Consider the following 12488-nt stretch of genomic DNA (forward strand, 5'->3'; position numbering starts at 1 on the left):
CAGTTAGGAATAAGCTTGTGATTCAGCGTATACCTCTTCGCCACGCTACTGACACTTCGTTCAAATGGTCTGGTTACTTGCAGCTTTGGCGTAAGCCACCCCAGGGAGAGAGACGCCATCAACTCCATCATCACCCAGCTTCGCGCGATGGCTCTCCGGATGGCTCCGCCGCTTCCCGCACAACCACCGGAGCCGGATTAGATCTTCCCCGCCTCGTCGCCACCGCGTGTGTTGTGCGTGCTTATCGTGTTTGTGTGTTGGGCTTGTGTGCTGTGCCCACAGCTGAACCCTTTTGATGTTTGTGTGGTTTTCTGTTAGACATTGCCTACAGTGGCGGTGTGTGTGTGTGTGTGTGTGTGTGTGTGTGTGTGTGTGTGTGTGTGTGTGTTTTCTTGTTGGTACTTTGTTGACCTTGTGCTCGGTGGTTGCTTTATTTATAAAGCTGGGCGAAAGCCTATTTCGGTAAGAACCCCGTCCACAAGTGTCTTACATGCGATTACACGAAGACACTACCTCCACCGAGAGGTTCAACCGCGAATGCTAACTACTCGTCGTCACCCACCTAGCCAAGGATCCAAAGAAGGACGACATGTCTCCTTTCAATAGGCCCGCAAGTTTCCACGCTCTACCCTCACTCTCAACTTTCGCAATTACAAAGTTCACCGAGGGGTCTACACCATCAAACACAACCGCATTTCGATGCTTCCAGAGGTGCCACATCACCTGCGATAGTATTGTCCATATATCCATGGCCCGAAGATTTATTGCATGATGAGAGTTACACCATTCAACGAGCTCATGCTTCAACCGCATTGCAGATTAAGTTTCTGAAGAAATCAACACCTATTCTTAAGATTCGCTCAAGTTTAAATTGTTCTATTTTTGCGTGAAGCAACTGCAACCGACCATCAATCACCGAACGACTTCTAGCGCAACTTACCGCTTCACAAGCGTTGATGTGCTGACTGACTTTGAGCATTCATTAGACGGCTGCCATGCGTCCAATGATCATCGTTTGCTTTCCGGGATGCATCCATGTGGTCTTCACCCGCTCATTTTACTTTTGGTTTCTTCATGCTTTACTAGAAGCACACACACGCCTTGCTGCGGCGTTTTTATTTCTAAAATTCCCCATTCGCTTCTCTATTCATGGATAGATCAAATAGCAATTTAAGGAGGCTCGGAAAGGTTTGGTATAATTCTTATAAATACAGACCAAAATACCAAATGAAGTAAGTATTAATAAGAACGAGTGATTTAATTTTGAAACTCTAACCATCTAATTGTATTGCATATGTAGTTGGTGTGGCATAGCGTCAGAGAACACTAAACCAGATTTACATATTTACCAAGTGAGACATCAAGCAGTTTGCCATAACTTAGAAGGTTCACTTTCTACATGACTGTTTGATGGCAATGTATACATATGTACTGTTGAAACCATCAGTACGTCTAAATAGTCCCCATAGAAAGGCAAAAAAATGCAAACTGAGCAACAGAAAAACCAACGGATATCATATTGAGTCATGCTTGGGGGGGGGGGGGGGTGGATCATGGTCTGTGGCTTGTGGAAGAAGGTGATCTATCCCCAACGGGGCAGACACCCTCTTAGAGGGTCGTTGTAATGTGTTCTCATCGATGTCACAACGCGCGATGAGGGCCATAGATGTGTTCCTCGCGGTTTGCTCCTTGCCCCCCAGTCGTCATCGCCAACAATTATGCATCACCATTTTCGGCCAATACCTTGTCGTGGGAGACAAATGGATACGTGATGGTGTGGTGCAGCGGAAGGAAGAAGGAGTGAAGCCGAAACTAATTTCGGTACCTGTCGACGGGCAGAAGGAGTTGTGTCCATCACATTGTAGGAACTGCAGCCACCGCGAGCATTGCCCCCAAATAGCCTCCCCTTACCGACATTTATGAGAATTGCAGAAAAGTGGCATACAAGTAGTGAGGATCCTCAGAAGCGACACGTGAACCTGAAGCTTTGACCAACCCAATACCCTACGCCCTCCCACTAACCAATGAGGCCCATGAGGAGTGGGGCGGCTAGAGTGCGCAACACTCTCTATTTCCCAGGAGATTAGAGCACTACTGCAGGATGCTGCTAACGCGACACTTCGACCAGAGATCCTTCGAGAAACTGTGTGCGATGCAATAATCGCAAACGGTGCTGTATGAAAACCGTCAGAAATGTGTAAAACATTTGCGATGACGGATGCATCAAACACGGTTCAGGTTTTAGTTGCGTGTGCGATGAAGGGCATACGGTTTAGTTCAATTAACTATTTGTGATGAGGAGGAACAAAAGAAACGGGCAGCCAGATGAAGGCGTGTGCGATACACAACATACGGTTCACTCGGATGAACTGTTTGTGATTAGGCAACACAAAAGAAATGGCAGCCAGATCAAGGTGTGTGCAATATACGGCATGCGGTTCACTCGGATGAACTGTTTGCGTTGAGACATGAGAACAGAAACAATTCAACTTAACAAGATGTGTGTGATACGCGACAAACAGGTCTGTAATCAGAAATGTCTGTGAAGACCGATAATAACACAGACGGTTGCTGCTAATATGATGTGTGTGTTGTGCGATGGGATTGCATACAGAACAACAACATATATATATATATATACACACACTTATAAGGACATGCTTGCATAACGAAATTAAACATCCACTTACATAGGTGGCTACTACAACCATGGCATTTGCACACACCAAAGTAAACTATTACATGCATAGTTACATAGGTGGCTACTACACACATGACATTTCCACACACACCAATAAAGTAAACTATATATTACATGCATGATTAACTAACATAAACGATCATCTGATCATCATCTACTTCTTGTGACGCTTGCTGTGATTGTGGCTCGATCCGGGCTCGTCGATTTGGGTAACGAGGCACTTCCTCATGTCAACGATCTGCCTGTGCATCTCGTAGCATGTGTACACGCTCTTGGCCGCAAACCTGAGGTGAGGTTCATCCAGTTGCCGCATCCAGGCCTCGTGCCAGGATACGGGACTTGTTCTCTGGGCATCCTGCTTCATCTTTTCGTAGTAGGGATCGATGATGGCTGAGGCGAGTTTGACCAGGGAGTCCTGCTTCGTGCTGCCCCAGACAGTGTAGTGGTCACGGATTTCGACAAGGTTCTTGCAGGCCAAGCCCATAACACTGAGCACTTTTACACCGTCTTTGGTTTGGCGAACTTGTAGTCGGTGCTATTGACAAACCTGTTGAAACGGTCGCAAGGCTCTGTGGCCATGCAGTAGTGGTAGATGAGGACATGATGGCGCACACACAACTGGGCAACGGCAACCTTCTGATCTATGCCGGGACGACCGGCGGTGTACTGGAGGTCGATGCCGACCACCTTGTACTTGTCTCGAGCAAGAACCTGCTCAACGCTGTTGATGTAGTCGTCCACCACGGCCGGGTCGATGGTGTACACCACCGAGAGATCCGTCTCCCTCGCGTGGGTCTCCACTCTATGCTCGCCGAACTCCATTGGAGCGCCGCTGGACATCCCCTCTCTATGTGTCGTCGTGGGTGTGCTTGTTGTGTTGTGGGGCACGATCGAAAGGTTGAAGAGACTAAGGTTATAATGGCCGCGGGAATTAAAGGGGAAGCCGGACGGCCAGGAATATCGGCAGGCCCTGATGGCAGTTCTAATTTGCAGCGTGTAACTCCATCGTGCCGCACATAACTGCATCGCGTGGCAACACGCACGGCGCAACCGCTTGCATATGGGGCCCCCGACGTGATCGTGCGCACGCCCAACCGCTGGTAGAGCGCGTGCGGAGGGACGCGAGCAGAGCGCTCCGCGGTCGCCTCAAGGAAAAGTTGTCCACAAGCCGAGCGCGCCGACGGACGCTAGCAGAGCGCGCCAACGGACACGACAGAGCGCGCCGCGGTGCCTAACGGCGAGCACAGCGCGCTGCGGCGCCTAACATCGAGCAGAGCTTGCCGAGGGACGCAAGCAGAGGACGACACAATGATACGTGGCAAATAAGACGAACTGTGCGAGCTATGTCGGAGACATCAAGCACGAATCAGATTAGAGTTGCGTGTGCGATATGTGGCAGACAGTTGATCCATCAGAGCTCTTTGTGATGGAATAAGCCGTGTGTGTTGCGGGAAAACGCTTGCTGGTGTATAACCATAAATTTAACCAAAAAAGTGTTAATGCATGTTACAAAAATTGTATAGCTAGAAACTATATTCAAATACGACTCCAACGATATAATCTATGGCGACATGCATTCATATTTATTAGTTAAATCCTACTTATAAACCAAGACAGGGGTATAGTAGGTAATTAAATTGCAAACGTTTTTTATTAACTGTATGTGTACGTGTCCTTTCGTCCTCCTCTCGCACGTCTTGTCACCTCGCTGCCGCAGACGACTTACAACACAAGCTTGCGCAGCGCGCGGGGACGTTCTTTTGGGCAAACGGTGGCGCCAATTAATCGTCGGTGAGCCCGTTCCCAAGCAACCTCGCAGGTTCCCGCGCAAGCTTCTCGCCCGACTCTGTGAAATCCCCCAAAATCCCAATGCTTGCCGGCCTGCTATAAAAACCCTCACGACCGGCGAGTCCTGCGTCGCATTTTCCCCTCCCTCCCTGTAGCTTATCTCATCCGCTTCTCCCACAATCGCCAATGGCACCGGTCCGTCGTTGTCGCTCAGCCACTCCGCCGTCATCAGAGGACAGCTCCAGCTGGGAGGCTACACCGCGGCGGCGGCGCAGTCCCCGGCGTAGTGTAGTGCGCGTGGCGTCCCTGTTGGGTGTGCGCGGAACGCCCACCACACGCTCCGCCGCCGCTGCCCGTCGGCAGCTGTTGCCGGCCGCCGTTGCCGCCACACCACCGTCGAAAGCCAGGGCCATCTCCCGCTCTGCTGCCGTGGCCTGAAGGCGGGAGGTGGCCGTCGTGGCCGCCCTCCCACTGCCGGACACCGTGGCCATCACCCGCTCCGCCACCATGGCCCGAAGGCGGGAGGTGGTGGTCGTGGCCGCCACCCCATCGCCGGCCACCGTGGCCGCCAGCCCACGGTCGACCGCCGGGATCATCACCTGCTCCGCCACTGCCGCCCGAAGGAGGAAGGCAGAGGTGGAGGCCCGCACGTGCGTTAGCGACCTTGCGCGCTATATCGAGTTCCTGTGGGAGGAGGAGGAGCGCCTCATCGAGCATGCAAAGAGCCTTACCGCAGCCGTGGCCGCGGAAGACACCGACGCGGAGGCAAGGAATCAGGAGATCTACGAGCAGTCCGGCCGCTTCGAGAGGGATCATCTGGAGCGGTAGTGGGCGTTCGAGCTGGCGAGCGTCACTGAACGTGAAGCAGCGACATGCACCATATTGCATTTCTCCAGCTTGTCGGTAGGCTCCTCCTCCTCCTCTGCCTCTTACTGAGCGCGCTCGGCAGAGGAGAGGCTGTCGGAAGTAGCACAAAGCCCCTCTGTGGTAGTAGTAGTATTTAGGGGCTATTTTGTTCAGTTCATCTGACTATAGATGTGTGGTCAAATTGTACAACGTACTTAAAATTAGCTAGTATATATAGTTGAACTAGCTATTTCAGTACGTGGTTGGCAACAATTGGGGAGAAGTTTGGTCGGTTCAACTGTCGAGTTGAACTGTTTGTATAGATTAAGAACGACTGCTTAATCTATGAATGAAATCTATGCTTAATTACTGAATTTTAGTTGCAAAAATTACATAGTGCTAATGATTTCTAGCTACATATTTTGATAAATCGCAGTGTTACAAGGATTGAGAAATGGCAACGTTACCAGATCAACAAATGTAAATCTTTCCAGTTTGACAAATGGCAACATACCCAATATGACAGATGCAAATCTTACCAAATTGTTTGTATGTGGTTGCACACGGGTCATCCAAAACAACCGTTTGCGTTGAATGGATGAACAAATCCTGCGCTGCTCTCACTTTGCATACGGGTGTTCTATCTAAATCGTTTGCGATCAAGAGCTGCAGAAATCCTGCTCGGCACATTTTCCCTTGGCTTCCTGGGGAAGCTGTCGGTTTGCATACGGGTGTTCAAAACGTTTGCGATGAGTGTTTTATATTTAAAAAAGTGAATTAAACTGCGGCTTGGGCGCCATTAATGGAGAGGATGCGAGCAAGGCGGGCGACCATGGAAGTCAAAGGGCTCGCTTCCCAGTGAGCCTGCGTAGCGTACAGCTCGCACGCTTCTCGGTGAGCCTGCGCACTCGAGGACAGCTTGCACGCCTCTCGGTCAGCCTGCGCACCGGACCGCGCTCGCACGCCTCCCGTTCAGTCAAGGTCAAGTAGCTTTCCGCACGGCACCTCCTACAACCATTAAAACCAAGACACGTGGCGTCTCGTCAATGGTTAACAGAATTTTGGATTTACTAGAATTTAAAAACCAGGCATCTCAATGTTTTGCCGGCAATCAACGGTGCCCTGGTGTTTGAAATTCATTCCCATTTCTTGCATGGGACCTAAGAATGCACCCAAGCACACATATTTGATTTTTCAACCAATTTATATGCACTGGAGCATGTGCATGTATTTCAAATTTGAATTATGCACATAAATGCATTGAAAACTCAGTTAATGCATAAAAATATCCAAACGAACCCCGAAAAGTCACAAAAATTCACACAACACTCCTGTTGTGTCTATGTTGACACCAGAAAAAAAATTGAAAGCAATATGAGGCAATGGGTATCGTTTCGTCCCCAAAGGTGGGACGTTCCCTACCAAAAACCATCATGCTTGTTGTGAGAAGCTCCAGTTCGTGAGAAGTATATACCCAAACTTGCCCCAAATGGGACAAAATTTGTACCACGGCATGTTGATGCCGCTCCATGATAGCATGCCAAGTTTCATGAATTTCAGACGATTTTTGGATTTACTAGAATTTAAAAACCAGGCATCTCAATGTTTTGCCGGCAACGGTGCCCTGGTGTTTGAAATTCATTCCCATTTATTGCATGAGACCTAAGCGTGCACCCAAAGACACAGATTTGATTTTTCAACCAATTTATATGCACTGGAGCATGTGCATGTAGTTCAAATTTGAATTATGCACATAATGTTGGGGAACGTAGTAATTTCAAAAAATTCCTACGCACACGCAAGATCATGGTGATGCATAGCAACGAGAGGGGAGAGTGTGTCCACGACCCTCGTAGACCGAAAGCGGAAGCGTTAGCACAACGCGGTTGATGTAGTCGTATGTCTTCACGATCCGACCGATCAAGTACCGAACGCACGGCACTTCCGAGTCCAGCACACGTTCAACTCGATGACATCCCTCGAACTCCGATCCAGCTCGCTTTGAGGGAGAGTTCCGTCAGCACGACAGCGTGGTGACGATGATGATGTTCTACCGACGCAGGGCTTCGCCTAAGCACCGCTACGATATTATCGAAGTGGATTATGGTGGAGGGGGCCACCGCACACGATTAAGAGATCCAAGGGATCAATTGTTGTGTCTATGGGGTGCCCCCTCCTCCGTATATAAAGGGGGGAGGAGGAGGGGGCCGTCCAAGGGGAGGAGGCGCGCCCAAGGGGGGCAATCCTACTCCAAGTAGGTTTTGCCCCCCTTTCCTATTCCAACTAGGAGAAGGGGGAAGGAGGAGGTGGAGAGAAGGAAGGAGAAGGGGGGCCGCCGCCCCCTTCCCTTTCCCAATTCGGATTGGGGCAAGGGGGGCCGCGCGCCACCTCCTGCCGCCTCTCCTCTTCCACCACTTGGGCCCATGAGGCCCAATAACCCCCGGGGGCTTCCGGTAACCCCCCGGTTTCTGCGATATATATTCGATAACCCCCGAAACTCATCCGGTGTCCGAATATAACATTCAAATATATCAATCTTTATGTCTTGACTATTTCGAGACTCCTCGTCATGTCCGTGATCACATCCGGGACTCCGAACTACCTTCGGTACATCAAAACACATAAACTCATAATATAACCGTCATCGAACTTTAAGCGTGCGGACCCTACGGGTTCAAGAACTATGTAGACATGACCGAGACACGTCTCCGGTCAATAGCAATTAGCGGAACCCAGATGCTCATATTGGCTCCTACACTACGAAGATCTTTATCGGTCAAACCGCATAACAACATACGTTGTTCCCTTTGTCATCGATATGTTACTTGCCCGAGATTCGATCGTCGGTATCTCAATACCTAGTCCAATCTCGTTACCGGCAAGTGTCTTTACTCATTCCGTAATACATCATCCCGCAACTAACTCATTAGTTGCAATGCTTGCAAGGCTTATAATGATGTGCATTACTGAGTGGGCCCCAAGATACCTCTCCGACAATCGGAGTGACAAATCCTAATCTCGAAATACGCCAACCCAACAAGTACCTTCGAAGACACCTGTAGAGTACCTTTATAATCAACCAGTTACGTTGTGACGTTTGGTAGCACACAAAGTGTTCCTCCGGTAAACGGGAGTTGCATAATCTCATAGTCATAGGAACATGTATAAGTCATGAAGAAAGCAATAGCAACGTACTAAACGATCAACTGCTAAGCTAACGGAATGGGTCATGTCAATCACATCATTCTCCTAATGATGTGATCCCGTTAATCAAATGACAACTCTTTGTCTATGGCTAGGAAACATAACCATCTTTGATCAACGAGCTAGTCAAGTAGAGGCATACTAGTGACACTCTGTTGTCTATGTATTCACACATGTATCATGTTTCCGGTTAATACAATTCTAGCATGAATAATAAACATTTGTCATGATATAAGGAAATAAATAATAACTTTATTATTGCCTCTAGGGCATATTTCCTTTAGTCTCACACTTGCACTAGAGTCAGTAATCTAGTTTACACAGTAATTATTCTAACACCCATGGAGCCTTGGTGCTGATCATGTTTTGCTCGTGGAAGAGGCTTAGTCAACGTGTCTACAACATTCAGATCCGTATGTATTTTGCAAATCTCTATGTCTCCCACCTGGACTTGATGCCGGATGGACTTGAAGCGTCTCTTGATGTGCTTGGTTCTCTTGTGAAATCTGAATTCCTTTGCCAAAGCAATTGCACCAGTATTGTCACAAATGATTTTCATTGGACCCGATGCACTAGGTATGACACCTAGATCGGATATGAAATCCTTCATCCAGACTCCTTCATTTGCTGCTTCCGAAGCAGCTATGTACTCCGCTTCACATGTAGATCCCGCTACGACGCTTTGTTTAGAACTGCACCAACTGACAGCTCCACCGTTCAATAAAAACACGTATCCGGTTTGCGATTTAGAATCGTCCAGATCAGTGTCAAAGCTTGCATCGACATAACCATTTACGACGAGCTCTTTGTCACCTCCATAAACGAGGAACATATCCTTAGTCCTTTTCAGGTATTTCATGATGTTCTTGACCGCTGTCCAGTGATCCACTCCTGGATTACTTTGGTACCTCCCTGCTAAACTAATAGCAAGGCACACATCAGGTCTGGTACACAGCATTGCATACATGATAGAGCCTATGGCTGAAGCATAGGGAACGTCTTTCATTTTCTCTCTATCTTCTGCAGTGGTCGGGCATTGAGTCTTACTCAACTTCACACCTTGTAACACAGGCAAGAACCCTTTCTTTGCTTGATCCATTTTGAACTTCTTCAAAACTTTGTCAAGGTATGTGCTTTGTGAAAGTCCAATTAAGCGTCTCGATCTATCTCTATAGATCTTGATGCCCAATATATAAGCAGCTTCACCGAGGTCCTTCATTGAAAAACTCTTATTCAAATATCCTTTTATGCTATCCAGAAATTCTATATCATTTCCAATCAACAATATGTCATCCACATATAATATCAGAAATGCTACAGAGCTCCCACTCACTTTCTTGTAAATAGAGGCTTCTCCAAAAGTCTGTATAAAACCATATGCTTTGATCACACTATCAAAATGTTTATTCCAACTCCGAGAGGCTTGCAGCAGTCCATAAATGGATCGCTAGAGCTTGCACACTTTGTTAGCTCCCTTTGGATCGACAAAACCTTTCGGTTGCATCATATACAACTCTTCTTCCAGAAATCCATTCAGGAATGCAGTTTTGACATCCATTTGCCAAATTTCATAATCATAAAATGCGGCAATTGCTAACATGATTCGGACAGACTTAGGCATCGCTACGGGTGAGAAGGTCTCATCGTAGTCAATCCCTTGAACTTGTCGAAAACCTTTTGCAACAAGTCGAGCTTTATAGACAGTAACATTACCGCCAGCGTCAGTTTTCTTGAAGATCCATTTATTCTCGATGGCTTGCCGATCATCGGGCAAGTCAACCAAAGTCCATACTTTGTTCTCATACATGGATCCCATCTCGGATTTCATGGCCTCAAGCCATTTAGCGGAATCTGGGCTCACCATCGCTTCTTCATAGTTCGTAGGTTCGTCATGGTCTAGTAACATAACCTCCAGAACAGGATTACCGTACCACTCTGGTGCGGATCTTACTCTGGTTGACCTACGAGGTTCAGTAACAACTTGATCTGAAGTTTCATGATCATCATCATTAACTTCCTCACTAATTGGTGTAGACGTCACAGGAACCAGTTTCTGTGATGAACTATTTTCCAATAAGGGAGCAGGTACTGTTACCTCATCAAGTTCTACTTTCCTCCCACTCACTTCTTTCGAGAGAAACTCCTTCTCTAGAAAGGATCCATTCTTGGCAACGAATGTCTTGCCTTCGGATCTGTGATAGAAGGTGTACCCAACAGTTTCCTTTGGGTATCCTATGAAGACACATTTCTTCGATTTGGGTTCGAGCTTATCAGGTTGAAGCTTTTTCACATAAGCATCGCAGCCCCAAACTTTAAGAAACGACAACTTTGGTTTCTTGCCAAACCACAGTTCATAAGGCGTCGTCACAACGGATTTTGATGGTGCCCTATTTAACGTGAATGCGGCTGTCTCTAAAGCATAACCCCAAAACGATAGCGGTAAATCAGTAAGAGACATCATAGATCGCACCATATCTAGTAAAGTACGATTACGATGTTCGGACACACCATTACGCTGTGGTGTTCCGGGTGGCGTGAGTTACGAAACTATTCCGCATTGTTTCAAATGTAGACCAAACTCGTAACTCAAATATTCTCCTCCACGATCAGATTGCAGAAACTTTATTTTCTTGTTACGATGATTTTCAACTTCACTCTGATATTCTTTGAACTTTTCAAATGTTTCAGACTTATGTTTCATTAAGTAGATATACCCATATCTGCTTAAATCATCTGTGAAGGTGAGAAAATAACGATACCCGCCGCGAGCCACAACATTCATTGGACCACATACATCAGTATGTATGATCTCCAACAAATCAGTTGCTCGCTCCATAGTTCCGGAGAACGATGTTTTAGTCATCTTGCCCATGAGGCATGGTTCGCAAGTACCAAGTGATTCATAATCAAGTGATTCCAAAAGTCCATCAGTATGGAGTTTCTTCATGCGCTTCACACCAATATGACCCGAACGACAGTGCCACAAATAAGTTGCACTATCATTATCAACTCTGCATCTTTTGGCTTCAACATTATGAATATGTATCACTACTATCGAGATTCATAAAAAATAGACCACTCTTCAAGGGTGCATGACCATAAAATATATTACTCATATAAATAGAACAACCATTTTGCTTGGATTTAAATGAATAACCGTCTCGCATCAAACAAGATCCAGATATAATGTTCATGCTCAACGCTGGCACCAAATAACAATTATTTAGGTCTAAAAGTAATCCCGAAGGTAGATGTAGAGGTAGCGTGCCGACGGCGATCACATCGACTTTGGAACCATTTCCCACGCGCATCGTCACCTCGTCCTTAGCCAGTGTTCGCTTAATCCGTAGTCCCTGTTTTGAGTTGCAAATATTAGCAACAGAACCAGTATCAAATACCCAGGTGCTACTGCGAGCTCTGGTAAGGTACACATCAATAACATGTATATCACATATACCTTTGTTCACCTTGCCATCCTTCTTGTCCACCAAATACTTGGGGCAGTTCCGCTTCCAGTGACCAGTCTGCTTGCAGTAGAAGCACTCAGTCTCAGGCTTAGGTCCAGATTTGGGTTTCTTCTCTTGAGCAGCAACTCGTTTGCTGTTCTTCTTGAAGTTCCCCTTCTTCTTCCCTTTGCCCTTTTTCTTGAAACTGGTGGTCTTATTGACCATCAACACTTGATGCTCCTTCTTGATTTCTACCTCCGCAGCCTTTAGCATTGCGAAGAGCTCAGGAATCATCTTATCCATCCCTTGCATGTTATAGTTCATCACGAAGCTCTTGTAGCTTGGTGGCAGTGATTGAAGAATTCTGTCAATGACGCTATCATCCGGAAGATTAACTCCCAGTTGAATCAAGTGATTGTTATACCCAGACATTCTGAGTATATGCTCACTGACAGAACTATTCTCTTCCATCTTGTAGCTGTAGAACTTATTGGAGACTTCAT

Source organism: Triticum aestivum, chromosome 6D, assembly GCF_018294505.1.
Source record: "Triticum aestivum cultivar Chinese Spring chromosome 6D, IWGSC CS RefSeq v2.1, whole genome shotgun sequence".
NCBI classification, from domain to species: domain Eukaryota; kingdom Viridiplantae; phylum Streptophyta; class Magnoliopsida; order Poales; family Poaceae; genus Triticum; species Triticum aestivum.